This window comes from Micromys minutus (assembly GCF_963924665.1).
Source record: "Micromys minutus genome assembly, chromosome: 9".
Taxonomy (NCBI): domain Eukaryota; kingdom Metazoa; phylum Chordata; class Mammalia; order Rodentia; family Muridae; genus Micromys; species Micromys minutus.
Window position 1 is genome coordinate 42,083,439 of NC_137978.1, and position 16,333 is coordinate 42,099,771.

Genomic DNA, 16,333 nt, shown 5'->3' on the forward strand with positions numbered 1-16,333 from the left:
GCCAAGGTTCTTGTATAACCCTCAGCTCTGCTGGTCTCAGATAGAACCTACCTTTCTCCCCATCCCCCTTCTTCCTTTCATTGCTGCTCCTTCCAAAGCAAAGACAGGAGCAGTCAGACTCAACTCGATGGTCCTATCGCTTCTGCCTTGAGACGTGACCCCATCTTGCTGGCCTGCTTCCCCCCTTGCCTCTCTCTATCAGCTGAGAGCTGTATTTTCCAGTTACAAGATTATGTTATTTCCCTGGTTCAGTGGGTTTCTCATCACTGTGGAAGGTCATCAGAATCCATTAGCGTGGCCTCCAGATCCTACACAATCTGCCCACTGCCTTCCGCATTCCCTTATTTTACAGCCTTCTCTGTTTACTTCTCTCCAGCCACATTCCCCCACCAAGGTCATTCCTGCCCCAGAGGCTTTGTAACGGCAGTGCCTTTGTGTATAGGGTGGATGCAGTGTAGCTGCGGAGGCTTGCTTCTTCTAGAGAGAGATGAATTCCATTTCTCCACCCCTTTGAGTCTGGGATGATCTGTGATTGCTTGAGCCACTAAGATGGTAGAGGAGGCCCTTCTTTCCCTTTTGAATACAGTTACTGTACTTTGAAGATGCTCATACAGCTAAGGACGGCTTGGAGGTTGGCTGACCCTCCCAAATTGATGGCTCTAGGTGAGCCCCCAGAAGAAAGTTGCCCCAATGGGTTCTGTGTGAGTGAGCGCTGTTGGGTGGCCATCTTTCTGTTCCCTCTGAGCCCTCTTGACTGATACCATACGAAGCAGAGGTGACATGTTCCCACTGTGTTATGTTAAAGTGCAAAATCCAGAGCATGTGTTGTTCTTAAGCATTACATTTGGGGTTGGCTTGTAACAGCCAAACTGAAACCATTCAGTCTGAAGACCTCTCCTCTCCTCTCCTCTCCTCTCCTCTCCTCTCCTCTCCCCTCCTCTCCTCTCCTCTCCTCTCCCCTCCTCTCCTCTCCTCTCCTCTCCCCTCCCCTCCCCTCCCCTCCCCTCCCCTCCCCTCCCCTCCCCTCCCCTCCCCTCCCCTCCCCTCCTCTTCCCTCCCCTCCCCTCCCCTCCCCTCCCCTCCCCTCCCCTCCCCTCCTCTCCTCTCCTCTCCTCTCTGAATGGTTTCTGTTCATCTCCAGTCATTTTTAGGGGGTAGATTTCCTGACCCCCTCATCCTAGGAAATGTCTCCCTGAAGATGGTGGCTTTCCTTCATGCTTTCTTTTTCTCTTACAGTGTGCACATCCTTTTTACTGTTTGGACACTGTCCTATCTCTAACCCATTCACCATTTGTCTATGGAGGTGGTGGGACAGGCTGAAGAAGGAACACTCTAGTTATCTCTTTTTCTTCTCTCCCTTCTAACGGCCAAAAGGCAGGGGATTCAGGGTCGTGACCCATAAGGTCTTGCCTGCCATACAGGCACAAGGACAGAGCTCACTCCACACCGGGATACAGTAGGTCTTCAGCACACATGAACTGGACTTGTGGGCTTCATGGATGTTTTGTGTCTTTTACTTTCCTACTCCATGGTAACACATGGCTCAGAACAAGGAGAAATGTGTTATCTTCCATCTCCACAGGTGAGCGGTGCAGGTCGCCCTGGCAGGCTCAGTGTCCTCGGTGTGTGTGTGGGGGGGCTCCCGGAGAGAACATTCCTGCTAGTTCTACAGGGATCTTCCAATGACATTCGCTAACCCACTGTAACCTTCTCATGGAAAGATTGGAAGTTGATACCTGTCAGGAAACAATCACAATTCACAGTGATCAAATCTGGACAAAAAGCTGGGAAGATGGCTCAGCAGGTAAAGAGCTTGCCACAGAAATGTGGGGACCTGAGTTTAGATTCCCCAGAACCTACAAGAAGCTGGGCACAGCAGTATGCATGTGTGACTCCAGCATTCATACTGAGATGGGAGGTGGAGACAGAAGAATCTCCTGGAGCTTGAGAACTGACTAGCTTGATGTATGCCGGGTGGGGAGGGGTGGGGGGGAGAGGAGGGGGGGAGGGGGTGGGGGAGGGGAAGAAAGTCTGTCTTAAACAAGGTGAAAGGTGAGACCAAACCCGAGGTTCCCTTTGACCTTACACTCACACACAGGTGCACACACATGCACACATACACAGATGTATGCACACACACACCCTCTGTGGGCATCTAGGGGTGGGGGCTGACCACAGAGCTGTTGTCCAGAGGGCCTTTTCAATGGTTGATCCTCTTCCCACCCCCTCCTGGCTGTTGGGCTTTTCAGCATTGGGATGTGCCTTTCCCACGTCTTTTAACCATGGGGTCTGTTCATGATGGGGGATGGAGGACTGTGTAAAATGTACTGTTCTGGTGGTCTGGTGTACCGCTTTGTTGGTAAGCACTGAAGGGCAGACATGTTTGGCTAACATGTCCGTGCAGGTTCAGTATTTAGAGAGGCTTTGAATCCAGGGTGTCTGAGGTCTATTCAGAGAATTCGATTAGTGGTGGCTCTGAGTTTGAGGCCAGCCTGGTCTACAGAGTGAGTTCCAGGACAGCCAGAGCTACACAAAGAAACCTGTCTTGAAAACAAACAAACAAACAAACAAACAAACAAAAGATTTCCAGTGGACAAAGGTGCACTAGTTTCGAAAGCACACTGTGGTACACCTGCTGGCTCTGAGACTCTCCCCAGGTCCCTCCCCAGTCCTTCCCCAGGTCCCTCCCCAGTCCCTCCTCAGGTCCCTCCCCAGGTCCCTCCCCAGGTCCCTCCCCAGGTCCCTCCCCAGTCCCTCCCCAGGTCCCTCCCCAGGTCCCTCCCCAGGCCTCTCCCCAGGTCCCTCCCTGTGTTTTAGTCACTGTGGCTGGAGAAATAGCACAGATGAATTGCTGAGAACCTTCCCCCATTTGGGACACTTGGGTAAGACATCGGGTAAGACTTGGATACACTTAGAATCTTGGTGGGCGGGAAGGTCTTTAAAGAAAACAGGAAGAAGTCTTGATAAGGGGATTTAGGAAAAGGGGAAGATTCCCTCAGATCCAATATCTAATCTTGTCACCAACTGTGACATGATTCTGTGAGTGAGGCAGCACCTTACAAGCTTTCTAAAGACACATGCTTACTCCTCCAAAGAACCCACTGGAGAAAGTACCACCGTGCTCCCTGCTTCCTACTGAGGGCACAGAGAAGATAAACAACTTGTTCACAGGGCATGCGGCTGGGGGGGGATCAAGTTGGACTGAAGTTCCAGGCTGTTTGCTATCAGATCTCAGGAGGGAGCCTCTGTGTACAATAGATCCTGGGGGACACCAGTTATAGGTCCCTGCATGAGTAGGTCTCACTCTGACCACAGGTGGCTTTTAATAATGCATTAGCTTTTAAAATTTCCTATTGGGCACACTGATGTTGGAGATTAGCCATTGCTCTAGAATTGCAGCCATTGGTCAGGACCAGAGCTATTGGGCCATCATATCTGATCGGGAATGGCACCCACAGCATTTCAGGCATCTTTGGAATAACTTGGGGACAAGCTGTGCCCCTGTAAGCTTGGCGATAGAACTGGGGTGGAAGAGAGCTTGGCTTCTGTTAAGGCAGGCGGTACCCTCACTTAGAGGATGGCGCAGCACCACACACATGTGCCCTTTCTTCCCTCATAATAGCAGCTCTATGAAGCATAACTTGCAGATGGGGAAACTGAGGCAGCCTGCCCAGTGCCACACCCAGGAATAAAGAGCTTCCATGGGAATCTGGGACCACCAGCGTCTAGGATTTGACCTGCCTCCGAAGCAATAAATGTGTGGAAGTGGATGGGGTGTGGCCCCTGAAACCTCCTCTTTTCCCCTCTCTTGTAGCCAAGGGGGTGCACGTCCATGTCTGTAGGGAACTCAGATGTGTGGCCACTACAGGCCTGACTATCACAGAGGAACCATGACTTGGAGAAAAGGGGAGGTTAAGAGGTGATGTACAGAAAATGCCTGCTGGGAAGATAAATGAATGGGGCTCTCCTGTGCGGGAGGGTACGTGTGCATAGGTGAGCTCACTGGGCCAACTCCCTGAGCCTCTACTGTGTGCACCCCACCACGCTGGGCCCAGAGTTTATGCTGATGAATGACTGATAAAGACTTTGCCCAACCCTCTCTAAGCTATGAGCCAGTATCTTTGTCTCAGAGAACTTTCTGGATTATGGAAATACCAGTGTTGCCTTAGAGCGCAGCCTCTGGTCACAGGTTGCTACTGAGCACTCGGAATGTGTAATTTGGAGCCGCATTCTTAGTTTTATTTCATTTCAGTTAGCGGAGACTTAAACAGCCACATGTGGACACCTGCAACTCCGGCTCAGAGGGAAGGGCAGACAGCAAACATTAGCACTGCTTACAGGAAACTTGACACGGCACTGAATGGTATCTGAGAAGAGCTCTCCAAGAGGACAACATTTCAACAGAGGCACGGGGGATATGTGTGGGCCACGTAGAGCCGGGGGAATTGGGGGAGTGGGTAGACAGGCACTGGGGTGGGATGGGGGGATGCTCTGAGGCTGCGAGAGGTCAACTCATTGAGAGTGCAGAGAGCAAGGGGCGGGAGGGGGACAGGTCTGATCCTGGAGACTGAGTAAGGGATTCACATTCACAGAAAGTACAAGGATTTCAGTAGTGGCAGCAGGGAGGGGTCCACAGCAGTGGTCCAGGCTGGAGATGATGATGCAGAGTACAGCAAGGATGCTGGAGACAAGAGAAAGGATTGGAGTCGAGACATGCTGCGAAGGAAAAGATGTCTGGCGTTATAGCAAGCCTGGGTAAAGACAAAGGAACCAGGGCTGGTGCTGGGGCTGAACCCGGAGCCACAGGCAAATGGTGGCATCATTTTCAGAGAAGTGAATGTGACAAAACAAAAGTCTTAGCTGTCGGTGGTCACCCAGATGGCTGTTGAAGTCGGAGACATGTTTGATTCTTCTGAATTGCCGAGGGCTCCGTGGAGGCGAGCGTGCCATGATGTGCAAGCTTTTCTTTGCTTTGGGTAAAGCCAACGCGTGCATATGGTGTGGGATGAGTGTGTATGCGATACCAATGCCTGTGTTTTGAATGAGCATACATGAGTGTGTACACACATCTATGTATCTGTGGGTGGGATCGGTGGGCAGCGGGGTGTGTACATCTTTGTGTGTCTGTGTGTGCTGAGAATGTCTGTCTCTGATACAGGGTGAGCTTGCAGCTGAGACTGCCTTCATGAGATGTGTTTGTGTGTGTGTGTGTGTGTGTGTAGGATGAGGGTATGTTCATGTTTGTGAAGTAGCTGCCCATGAACTGGTGCATAAATGTGTGAGTTATGCACAATGGTTGATTTTCACGTCTCCTTTGTGGGTCACGAGAGCACTTGTGTAGGATGTGTGTATGCACACTTACTTGGCGACACAACACATACAGGTCTGTGTGCATCCATCTGTGGGGAGATCACTTGCATATATGTGGTGTGGGAGGACAGTGTCTCAGAGGTAGGTGTGCAGGCCCATCTGTGAGCAGGGGATGTGCCAGCCAGCAGGTGCCCTTTGGGGTCTCCTGTGCCTGCAAGTCACAGAGGCAGCAGCTTGCTGAGCATATTATGACATGTTTATAGGTCTCCCAACCTTAATGCATTTTAAATTTCCAACCCAGGGCGATCCCGGTAGACTGCAGAGCCATTTGTTTGTTTCTTGCTGTTTTAGGAAGAAAGTTTCCACGCTAAGGTTCTCTTCTGCCTCCAAGCTGGAATTCCTTGGATGCAGACAGGAGAAGGTTGCAGATACGGTCTTCAAAACAGTGTGGGTGGGTGAGTCGGCCATTGGAGGTGAGACTGGAGGGGGTGGTCTTTGTGTGTGGAGGAGGGGCATGGCATCTGGGGTGGTAGGAATGGAGAGGTAGGAAGAGTCCAAGTGCCCTCCTCACTATTGTAGACCCAGGATGGGTAGTGTAGTCTTCTTTCCACATGCCTTGCCCCTCTGTCTGCCTGGGGATACGCACTTGGTGCTCTGGTTCTCACACCACACACCCTCCACAGGGTAACTTGTGCTTTGATGTCCGGAGCAACACCTGGTTCTCTAGATCTCTTTCAGGATGTGCTGTCCATTCCTCGGGAGCCCTCATGTCTGCCAAGGGTCCATCACCTCTCTTCTGTGCCCCTCCAAAAGTCACCGTGCTGGTGAGATGGGTCTCACCAGCGTGTCAGCTCTGTCCTCAGCCCGCAGGCTCATCTCACCAGCTCCCCTGCAGCTGTTGCTACTTTTTCCGGATGGGGTCCCACCGTGAAGCCCCAACCTGGCCTGGAACTTGCTGTGCCAAGCAGTCTGGCCTCAGATTCACGGTGATCCTCTGCCATTGCCCAACCCCTCCCCCCACCAAATGCTGGGATTAGAGGCATTTGCCACCAGCTTCTGCTTTTGCCACTTGCTGACTCTGTGACTGTGGGCAAGCTATCAGGTTTCTCTGTGCCCCAGTATTACCATCCTTTGCAGTGGGTCCAATGAGGACATCAACGTCACAAGCTCATTATGAGAATAAGAGAGCACACATGCAGAACTCACAGCAGGCCCCAGCATGCAGCACGCACAATATGGCACCCTTGTCACAGTTGTTAAACATTTTAAACATGACGAGATAAGCAAAATTCACACCAAAGCCTACCACTTAGGAGAACCCTCTTCCAGACAACTTTGTTTGCTCTGAAGCACACACACTTTCCCCTAGGAATGTGATTTATAATCTGTGTTGTTTAGTTATTTTTTTTTTCCCACTTAACCATATGTCTTGGAGATTTTTCTCTATTGGTCCACAAAGATCTTGCTACATTCTTTGAAAATTAGTATTAACGAGCTTCATTTTATCGGCTCAATCTATCACCAACTTAGGGCGTAAAGACCGTTTTCAGCTTGCGCAGTCGTGAACACCTCTATAGACCCATGCTGTGTGTGTATACCCTTTTGCACTGAGATTGTGTCCTGGGGTTAAATTCCAGAAGCTGGGACAGGATTAGAAAGTATGAGCATGACGTAGTTTTGATCCGCGTGGCCAAGCTGCCCTTTGGAAAGGCCGTGCCAGGGGTGGTGAACCACAAAGTATGAGGAAAGCCCGTGGAAAAGTGACTTTGATGAATGTTAAGCATTGTGCTCTCTAGGCTGCGCTCCAGGCTGCAGAGTGAAGGAGCCAGGTTGATTTTTACTGGGCTTTGCATGCAAGCAGAAGCTTCAAGTGACAGGCTGCTCTTTTCAAAGATGGCTGTAACATCCTCTCTTACTCCCGTGCTGTGTGCAGTGAGGCCGTGTGTTCTTTCTCCTCTCTGTCGATGGGTTCCTCTTGTTGGACCCTGTTCATTTGGTTCAGGATCTACCCTGTGCCCTGACGTAGGTTACTTGAATACAGAAGGAGGTGGGATGAACGCACACTCACACACCCGTACACAGTTCACTCCCACATACACACTGACACAGACAGATTTTTTTTTCTATATCAGTCCATGACATGACCAGCTACCTAGAAAGCTGGTCACCAAAGGCACTCCCTGAACGTGGCTGTGGAGGTGTGGTGTGCAGGCATTAGACCACTGTGGTTTCTCCTGGGCAGGAAGGGTGGTGAACCATGAGGCATGGGGAGGCCCGTGGGAAAGTGACTTTGATCAGTGTTAAGCATTGTGCTCTCCAAGCTACAGATTGAAAGAGCCAGGTTGATTTTTTTTTTTTTTTTTTTTTTTTTACTGGATTTTGCATGCGAGTAGAGGTGTCAACAGACTCTCTGCCCTTTTCAAAGATGGCTGCAACATTATCTCTTACTCCCATGCTATGGGCAGTGGGGCTGTGATAGAAGGCAGAACCTGACCCTCTGTACAGTCTTGGCTGGTTTGTGATGATTTTAAAGCCATGAGGTGGAAGGGATTCCTTTCTTGCACCCCTGGTGGATGCTTTATGTTGCAAAGTTTTGGGGTAACTTGTACAACCACAGTAAAGTGAACATTTTTCAACCCCTCACTCAGGAAGACCAGAGAAGTGCCACCATTTTAAACCATAGAGTAACTGGGAGCCAACTGGGACTCTCATTAATAATGTAGGTTCCTTTTTTTCCTGACCCCCAGGGGAACTGATTTATTTGTCATAGTTAGGGATGGGAGCTTGGAATCTGTACTTTCAAGTGAATGCTTTCAACACTCCTGAGCACATTTGCTTCCTAACCTAAAACTCTGGCACATCATTTAAGAGCATAGACCATGGGGTCAGAAAGATGTGAATACAAATTCTGAGGCAGTGGCTACCTTTTCTGTGTGCCTTTGTTCCTTATCTGCAAGGAGCAGGCTATCCTAGCTTCTTTTTCATGGCACCATGGTGGGGGTTAAATAAGATAATGCCTGCTTAGCATCATCTGGACACATGGTAAAACACCAAGGAGCCGGTACTGCCATCCTGACATCACAGTGCAAAGATTTTTAGCTGGGGTCTCTTTTCTGCCTTTTGACATTTTAAAAAAAATTTTGTATTATGTTTTAAATTAGCATACAGAATGATGGAGTTCCTTTCAACATTAGACACTATACATGTCACACATCTGTGTGACTCTAGATTCTGCATAGAATGCCCACCAGGGACAGTTGGTGGAAGAAAACACTGTGTTTCAGCAGGAATGGGGTCCAGAGTTTTAATCATTTTTTCAAAGTGTCCAGAAGAAGGCTGAGTATACTCAGAGAAAGCTGTGGCTGCTTGGTCAGGTTCCACACCCAGGGGCCTGTTCTCTTGCTAGTTGGAGCCATTAAAAGGAAGACTTTATAGAGCCTCCCAGGTTCATTGTTGGGGACTCAGAGAAAGTACAGGACAGTGGGAGAAACTTGGATAAAGACGCAGAAGACGGACTGAGCTGGAGTTCATAGGAACCACTCAGCTGATATTAGGAGGTCCATTGAAATCTAATAACTGGATGCCAGCCTCGGGCATTAGACTGTGGAACCAGAGAGCCCAGATAAGTTTCCCTGGAAGAAGTGGCAGAGACACCATTGTGATTCAGCAAGATGGTAGTGGAAGAGAACTCAGGGAGGAATTACTCTGGCTCAGAATCAATCAAGAGCAAGGTATGGCTCCCCGAGACAGGATGGTCCTCTGAGGGTTGCCTTGATGAGCCGGCCTCTGTCAAGTACTTCCTGCTCAACCCAGATGCAGGTGGTCTGCTCCTGACACCAGGAAACTAGAACCTGGATACTGGAGTAGAAAGAGACGATGACGTTCCCTGTGTCACACTGGAAAGGCTGCTCCTCTGATGTCCTTGGGTTTTCTCACTAGTAAAATGGCAGATTAGGAGATCTAGGGGTGGGGAAATGTGGTGGCTCTGGTCTCTTTCTTCAAGTCCTGTTGTCATAGAGTAGGGGTAACAAGCCAGTCTTGACTATGGGTGTGTTAAGTCAGATCCTGAGTTGTAATCCAGGCTTAGTAGGAAAGAGTTTCACTAGGTTAGCAATGTCTGTGGGCCTTGGTGTACATTTCTAACAGCTAATCAGATGACCCAGACCCTGTTTAAGCACCATCACAATTCTTGCTTCACCTATATTGTACCTACAATTTTTCGATACGTATATTTTTTTCTTAAATACTTATATCTTTTGGAATGATATTGGTTACTTACATGGTTGCGAATCAAGACCATCAGAGAGCACACATGATGGGGATGAGGAGACTGCTCAGGTGGCAAAGGTGACTGTGCAGGCACAGGGACCTGAGTTCAGATCCCCAGCATCCATATGAAATGCTGGGTGTGATGGCTTACGTCTGTAATCACAGAACTGGAGAGGCAGAGGCAGGCAGATACCTGGAATTTGGAGGCCAGTAAAGACTAGCCAATGGGGAGTTCCAGGATCAGGGTGAGGCCTGTCTAAAAAAATAAAGTAGGGAGTTGTAGGGAGTGGTTCTGATGCTAAGGTCCTGTTGCCCAATTGGTTCTTGATCGAACAATAAAGATGTCAGGGGCCAGTTGCTGGGTGGAAAGAAAGAGGCGGGACTTTCGGGTCCCCTGCAGGCAGCCTAAGAGACACAGGAAGAGGGGAAAGTTTTTGACTATGCTTCAGAGGGAGAAAAGTTGACCAGCTATGTGAGATGGAGCGGCCATAGGCTACTTCCCCAGGTGGGAGATTAGAAACCAACTAAGCTGAGGGCAATTTCGGGTTGTTGAATAAGGAGGAGGTAACCGAGCAACTAAAGTTGAGGACAGATTTAAGGTGCTGAGCTAAGAGTATTGGGACGGGCACACTAGCCACGGGAGATTAGGAGCACCCAGAAATTGAGCCAATAAAAACAGTTTGAAAAATAAGCCAATGTGTGAATGTGTGTGTTTCATCTACGGATCTGAGGAAATCTGGGCGGGGCTGGTAGCATAGTCTGCCTGGAGCTAAAAGCAGGGTAGCAAAAACTACATGCTATAGAGAGTGACTGAGAAAGATGTCTGATCTTGACATGCATGATATGCATGTGCATGAGCACCTGTGTGCACATGTATCCACATATGTGCATATGCACAGATGCACCCCCCCCCGCGGGAGAAAAACCTAGCCCTTCTCTCTCCCCTGCAAGGCAATTATTTATTTTTGCCTTTTATTTTATTTATGTTCACCTTTTCGTTCGTTAGCTAAAATTGACAGTTGCACAATGCCCTGGTATGTTTTTGGACTGTTTTTAGATCAATAAACGCACCGGCACATTATTTACTTTGTGTTGCACAAATTTGTTTCTTTCTTTAAAAAAATGCTAATATTTTTATTGTGGTATAAAGTGCACCCTGGAAGGCACACAAAGCCTCTGTGTATCTGTCTCTTCGATTTGACTCTTTTGGAGACAAAGAGTGAGTCACCCAATCACCTCTCAGGATGAGCGAGACGAGCTCCCGTCTGTGGCACGCTGTGTGTTTATTAGATGTGTGGGTGTGTTCTGTAAAGTGCCTGCTCGGGTTTCTGGTTCACTTTTCAACTGCATCATCTGTCTTCTTACAATTAACGGCTAAGGCTTCTTTATATATTCTGGCTGTGAGTCTGCAGCTGGTTACATATTACAGCCCTCTCCTATTCTACTTCTTGTTGCCTCTCAGACTCCCCATGAGGATGATGTTGAGCTCCTGGTTTCTCTGCCTCAGTTTCCCAAGCCTTGGGATGACAGGCATGCACCAGTATGCCTGTCTTCATTACTTTTTTTCTCATTCTCTCTGTTGTGTCTACCTTTTTAGGGAGTCTGATTAATCAGTCTTTTCATGGATGGCTAGCCAGTTTTTTCTCTTTCTTGTACTTTCTTTGACATTTATCTCGAACGAAATCGAAGCTTATGCAGGAAGAGGTGTAGGTTCTAAATCATGTTACCCCCTACCTCTCGCATTAGTCCTCAAAGAAACCTGGGGCAAATGACTAACCCCAGGTACCTATTAACTTATCAAAGCGGATGCTGACCCATGCTCTCAGCATCTCCCAGGACCTGTCACAAGAGTCCTGGCTCCTTGCAGCATCATTACTCCCCCATTACCATATATCATCCTCACCCCATCTCATACCCTAAAACTCTCCAGGCCTTGAGCTTCCCTTCCTGTCCCCCAGCTTCTAATTTCTATTTCACTCAGCCATTAGACCATGCTCTCTTGACTCCACTCTTGGTCCTCTTTTGGTTGCGATCTTGGTTCTCCTCTTGGTCCTTGAATTTTTGTTTGTTTGTTTGTTTGTTCTCTCTCTCCTCTTCTGTCTCTGTGCTCTTTCTTCTCTCTGCTCTCTTTTCCCCCACCTCCATGCCTCCTCCTCTCATGCCCTGGTCTATTCCACTGGCCATGTTCAGTCTGTCCTCCCAACGCTGCTGGCTGTTCTCTCTCACAGAGCTATAATATAAACCTTCTGCTCAACCATACCTAGGAGTGGCCACATCTCCTTATTCTCCTCGACCCATCACCCACTGTGGATGTACCCGAAGTCCAGCTTTATGCATTGAAAAGACTTTCCTTTGAGCCAGAGGAATTTTGTTTAAAAATGTTTAAGTATCAATTAAATCATGAGCTTAATGTGCTGTTTTATTTTTGTAAACTACATTAAAATGGATACGTAGGAAAATAAAAAATGTTACCCATACCGCATCACCTAAAATCCTCTTCCACACACCCTTTAGGAGGATCCTGGGGGAGATATTGAAATCACAGCAGCACATAAGGGAGGATTTTCTGCAGGAGTAAATTTTAAAATTTCCTCAGGAATTTATTATAGAACAAGTTTATGTTTGTCTGTAGAAACATGAGAAAATACATATAAATATAAGGAAATAAAAAACTCATGTATTTATACTGAAGTGAACGTGATTACTAGCTAGGGCTTGTCTTTTTTAGTCGCTTTTGCCAAGGTAGACATAAATATAACTCATCTTAGAAGAGATAATAAGCCGCATACTGTGAAGCTGAGAAAAATGGCTTATGTTTGTAATCTTAATGCTTGGAAAGCCACAGCAGGAGGACCGCCGTGAGTTCAAGGCCTGTGTGGGCTACATAGTGAATTCCAGGTCAGTTGGAACTATAAAGTGAGGCTCTCTCTCAAAAAAGCCAAAACAAACCTCACAGCAAACCATTTTGTGTTGCATTCTTAATTCTTAATATTTCTCTAACAGTTCTATCTGTCAATGATATTATTATGGCTACCCATGGAGATATGAATAAGAGTGGAACATTTGGAACCCAGTTGGTGGAACTGTTTGGGAAGGATTAGGAGGTGTGGTCTTGTTGGAGGAGGTGTGGGGGTGGGCTTTGAGGCTTCAAAAGACTCACACTATTGCCAGTGTAATTCTCTCTGTCTTCTCTCTCTGCCAAGATGTGAGCTCTCAGCTGTTCCTGAAGCCAGGCCTTTGCTTTGCTACTATAGACTCTAGCCCTTTGAAACCATAAGTGTAATTAAGCAATGTCTTTAATAAGTTGCCTTGGTCATGGTGTCTTATAACAGCAATGGAAAAGTAACAAAGGCACCACATATTCATAAAATGTTAATATGGTCCATATATCCTCCATCCTTCTAAGTCCCAACTCATCTCATTCTATAAGGTTCCTATCGTTGACACTTTTAATGGCCTCCATTGTTAGGCCTCAGTTATAGAACCAAATGTCCCCTTCCCTGTTCTATTTCCTTTCCTGCCCCTCTCCCACCCAGTGAACATTATTCCAGTGGTGGTACTTCTAATCAGTTTAACTTGCCAAATATAACATATACTTTTTTGACATCTAAGTTGACCCACTGACAACACAAACCTACACTGTAGGTTTTAAAACCTTATATATGCCAATGATGCTATTATAAACACCTTTTGTAGATTGCCTTCTTCACTCAAAATTATACTTATAGGTATTATTTGTATATAACATTTTTTTTTTTTTTTTTTTTTACAGATTTGGTTCATTTATTTTGTCTTTTATAAAAATCCTTATGTAGTAGCCACAGCTGGAGCCTGGGTCCTCTGAACAGAGACTCTGGTGTGGGTTTTCACAAGATGATCAGTGAATTCCTGATAAGGAGACTTGGTGAACACAGTTTCTTTCCAGAGGTCAGGGGTCAAGTAGCTGTACGTTTTTGAGATGGCATCAAAGGTGGCCTTGGCAAAGTTGCCCAGGGTGGCAGTGCAGCCTCTGGCTGAAGTGTAGCAGTCATCTATATGGCCATCATCAGAAGCTTCTTGGGCACAGGAGCAGAGACAATGCCAGTGCCTCTGGGGGCAGGAATGAGACGCACCAGCACAGAGCCACAGCGGCCTGTCACCTTGCATGGGACAGTGTGGGGCTTGCCAATCTTGTTCCCCCAGTAGCCTCTCCTCACAGGGACGATGGAAAGCTTGGCCAGGATAATGGCCCCTCGAATGGCAGTGGCAACCTCCTTGGAGCACTTAACACCAAGACCAACGTGACCATTGTAGTCCCCAATAGCGACGAAAGCCTTGAACCTGGTCCGCTGGCCAGCCCGGGTCTGCTTCTGCACTGGCATGATTTTCAGAACCTCATCCTTTAGAGATGCACCCAGGAAAAAGTCGATAATCTCAGACTCCTTAATGGGCAGGGAGAACAGGTAGATCTCCTCCAAAGACTTGATCTTCATGTCCTTAACCAGGCGGCCCAGGTTGGTGATGGGGATCCACTCCTTGTCTTCAGCTTTACCTCCACGAGCCCCGCGGCCTCGACCACGACCGCGGCCCTAAGACCGCTGCCGAATCCTCCGCGGAAGCCGCCGCGGCCTCCTAAGCCTGGGCCCCCGGGTCCTCCGGGCCCTCCCGCTGCACCGGCGTCATCCGCCATTTGGTGTTTTCCCGAAGAAGAAGAATGTATATAACATTTTTATGCTCTCATGTAGCGCAGGCTGATCTTGAACTCAGTATGTAGCCAAGTATGACACTGAACTTTTGCTTCTCCTTCCTCTACCTTCTAGGTACTGGAATTGTAGGTTGTGTGCAACCATCCCAGGTCTTTATAAGGTGCTGGGTATTGAACCCAGGCTTTCTGTATGTTAGGAAAATCTCATATCAATGGAGCCACACCCCAGTCCTCTAATCTTCACTTATTTATTGAAATCATTTTACATTTATTCACTTACTATCGGGTGTGTGCTCACACATGTGCCACTGTGTGTGTGTGGCTAGAGAATACTTTGTCAGTTCTTTCCTTCCACAGCAGGTTCCTTTAACCCTGAGCCACCTCACCAATCTCATTTATTAATTTTTAAGTACGGGGTAGTGGCCCATTATATGAGCATTCCACCAGAACTCACCCATTTCCACTGGTAGGAAGAAATGGAGGCTCCTGCCCTCTGACTGTGATACCTGTAAGAGTTTCTTTGCAATCAAACCCAGGTTTAGAATAGCAGGGGCTGTAGTTGGACTTCAGTAGCTATTATCAGCAAAATTGTTTTCTAAAATGGCTATAAATTTACAATCTCTTCAGCTGTGTGTAAAATTCCCTGTTGCTTTGCATCCTAACCAACCCTGGCACTGTATATGTATATATACACTCATATTTGTATAAAAATTTTCAGTAATTCTTTTATTATTTGAGGATTTCATACATGCATATAATGCATTTTGACCAAACTCACTTCCTTTCTTTCTTCCAATTTCTCATCTACTCCCTGCACTACCTTTCTCTCCTAATTATAAGTGCTCTTTAAAAAAACAAAAAGAAAAAACCCACTGAATTCACTTAGGGCTGCCTGTATGCTAGGAGTTCCTGTGTGCAATGGTACATTTGAAGATATGAAAATACATTTATTTATTTAATTGCGGTGTGTGTGAGAGTGTGTGTGTGTGTACAAGTGTGTGCAGAGGACAACTTGTAGAATTCAGTTCTCTCTTCCTATTCTTCTTCAAGTGTGTTCTACAGCTGGAACCTAGCAGGAAGCCAAATGTCCCTCCAGTACAGAGTCCTGGCTTCAGCCACAGCTGCCCAGGGCTGAGTGGATTCAATCCGAGAGGTATGTGCTGGATAACCCACATACTGTCACATTCTGTGTGGGCGGTGGCTAGTTCTTTCCATTTTTATGTTTGGTGATTTTATTTTTTTATTTATTTTAAGAATTACATTTTATTTTCACTTACGCTTGAGTCTGTACACGTGAGCTTGTGCATGTGGAGGTCGGAAGACAGCTTGAGGACTTAGTTCTTTTTCCATGGGGGCCCTGGGGATTGAACTCAGTTCTTCAGGCTTGGTGGGAGGTGTCTTTCCCTGCTGAGACATCTCACCAGCCCTGTGTGGCTGCTTTAAATGTTGTTCCCCAAACATCCTTGTGCACACAGTTCCTTAGAATGATTTCTAGAATGAAGCAAACTGTGTTTAAGACATTTGATCTTGGATGACAAAACTGCTGGAGGAGTAACTTTTGAAAGGAAGGGTGGCCCTCCCATGGCAGCTTCCTGGAACAGCATCACAGAGCCAGTGGTGACAGAGACAGCTGACTTTCTGCACTGGAGCTCTGTCCATCCAAGGAGTGGACATCAGGGATTATAGTTCAGATAGCTCTGATGTCAGAAGAAGATAGATGCCCTTAGCCATTACTAGACTTATGGGTGGTAGTGGTATTTATTAGGCTTTGCATCGCATAAAAAAGATATGTTTGTCATGGAGAAGAGAACAGCCCCAGTAAACTAAAACCCATGGTTAGAGCAGGGAGCATGTAACCAAATAGTAATGTGTGGATGATACACCAGATGATGGGCCCCTACTGTTCAGGTTCAGTGTTAACTGAATTGTTGGCTTCATTGGGCTTATAAGGAGGAGGAGGAAGAGGATGATGGGGGGGAGAGGAGGGAGGAAGAGGAGGGGGAGAGAAAGGGGAAGGTGAGGGGAGGGAAAGGGGAGGGGGAGGGAAGGGGAGGGGAAGGTGAGGAGAAG

At 47.5% G+C, this 16,333-nt stretch overlaps 1 pseudogene across 1 annotated transcript; it reads right to left on the reverse strand.

The window, feature by feature from the left end:
* Window positions 1–13,386: 13,386 nt before the first annotated feature.
* On the reverse strand, window positions 13,387–14,248 carry LOC308424996 (small ribosomal subunit protein uS5-like; annotated as a pseudogene). The gene has a single exon. The product of its transcript is annotated as a small ribosomal subunit protein uS5-like (transcript).
* Between the last annotated feature and the right edge of the window lie 2,085 nt (window positions 14,249–16,333).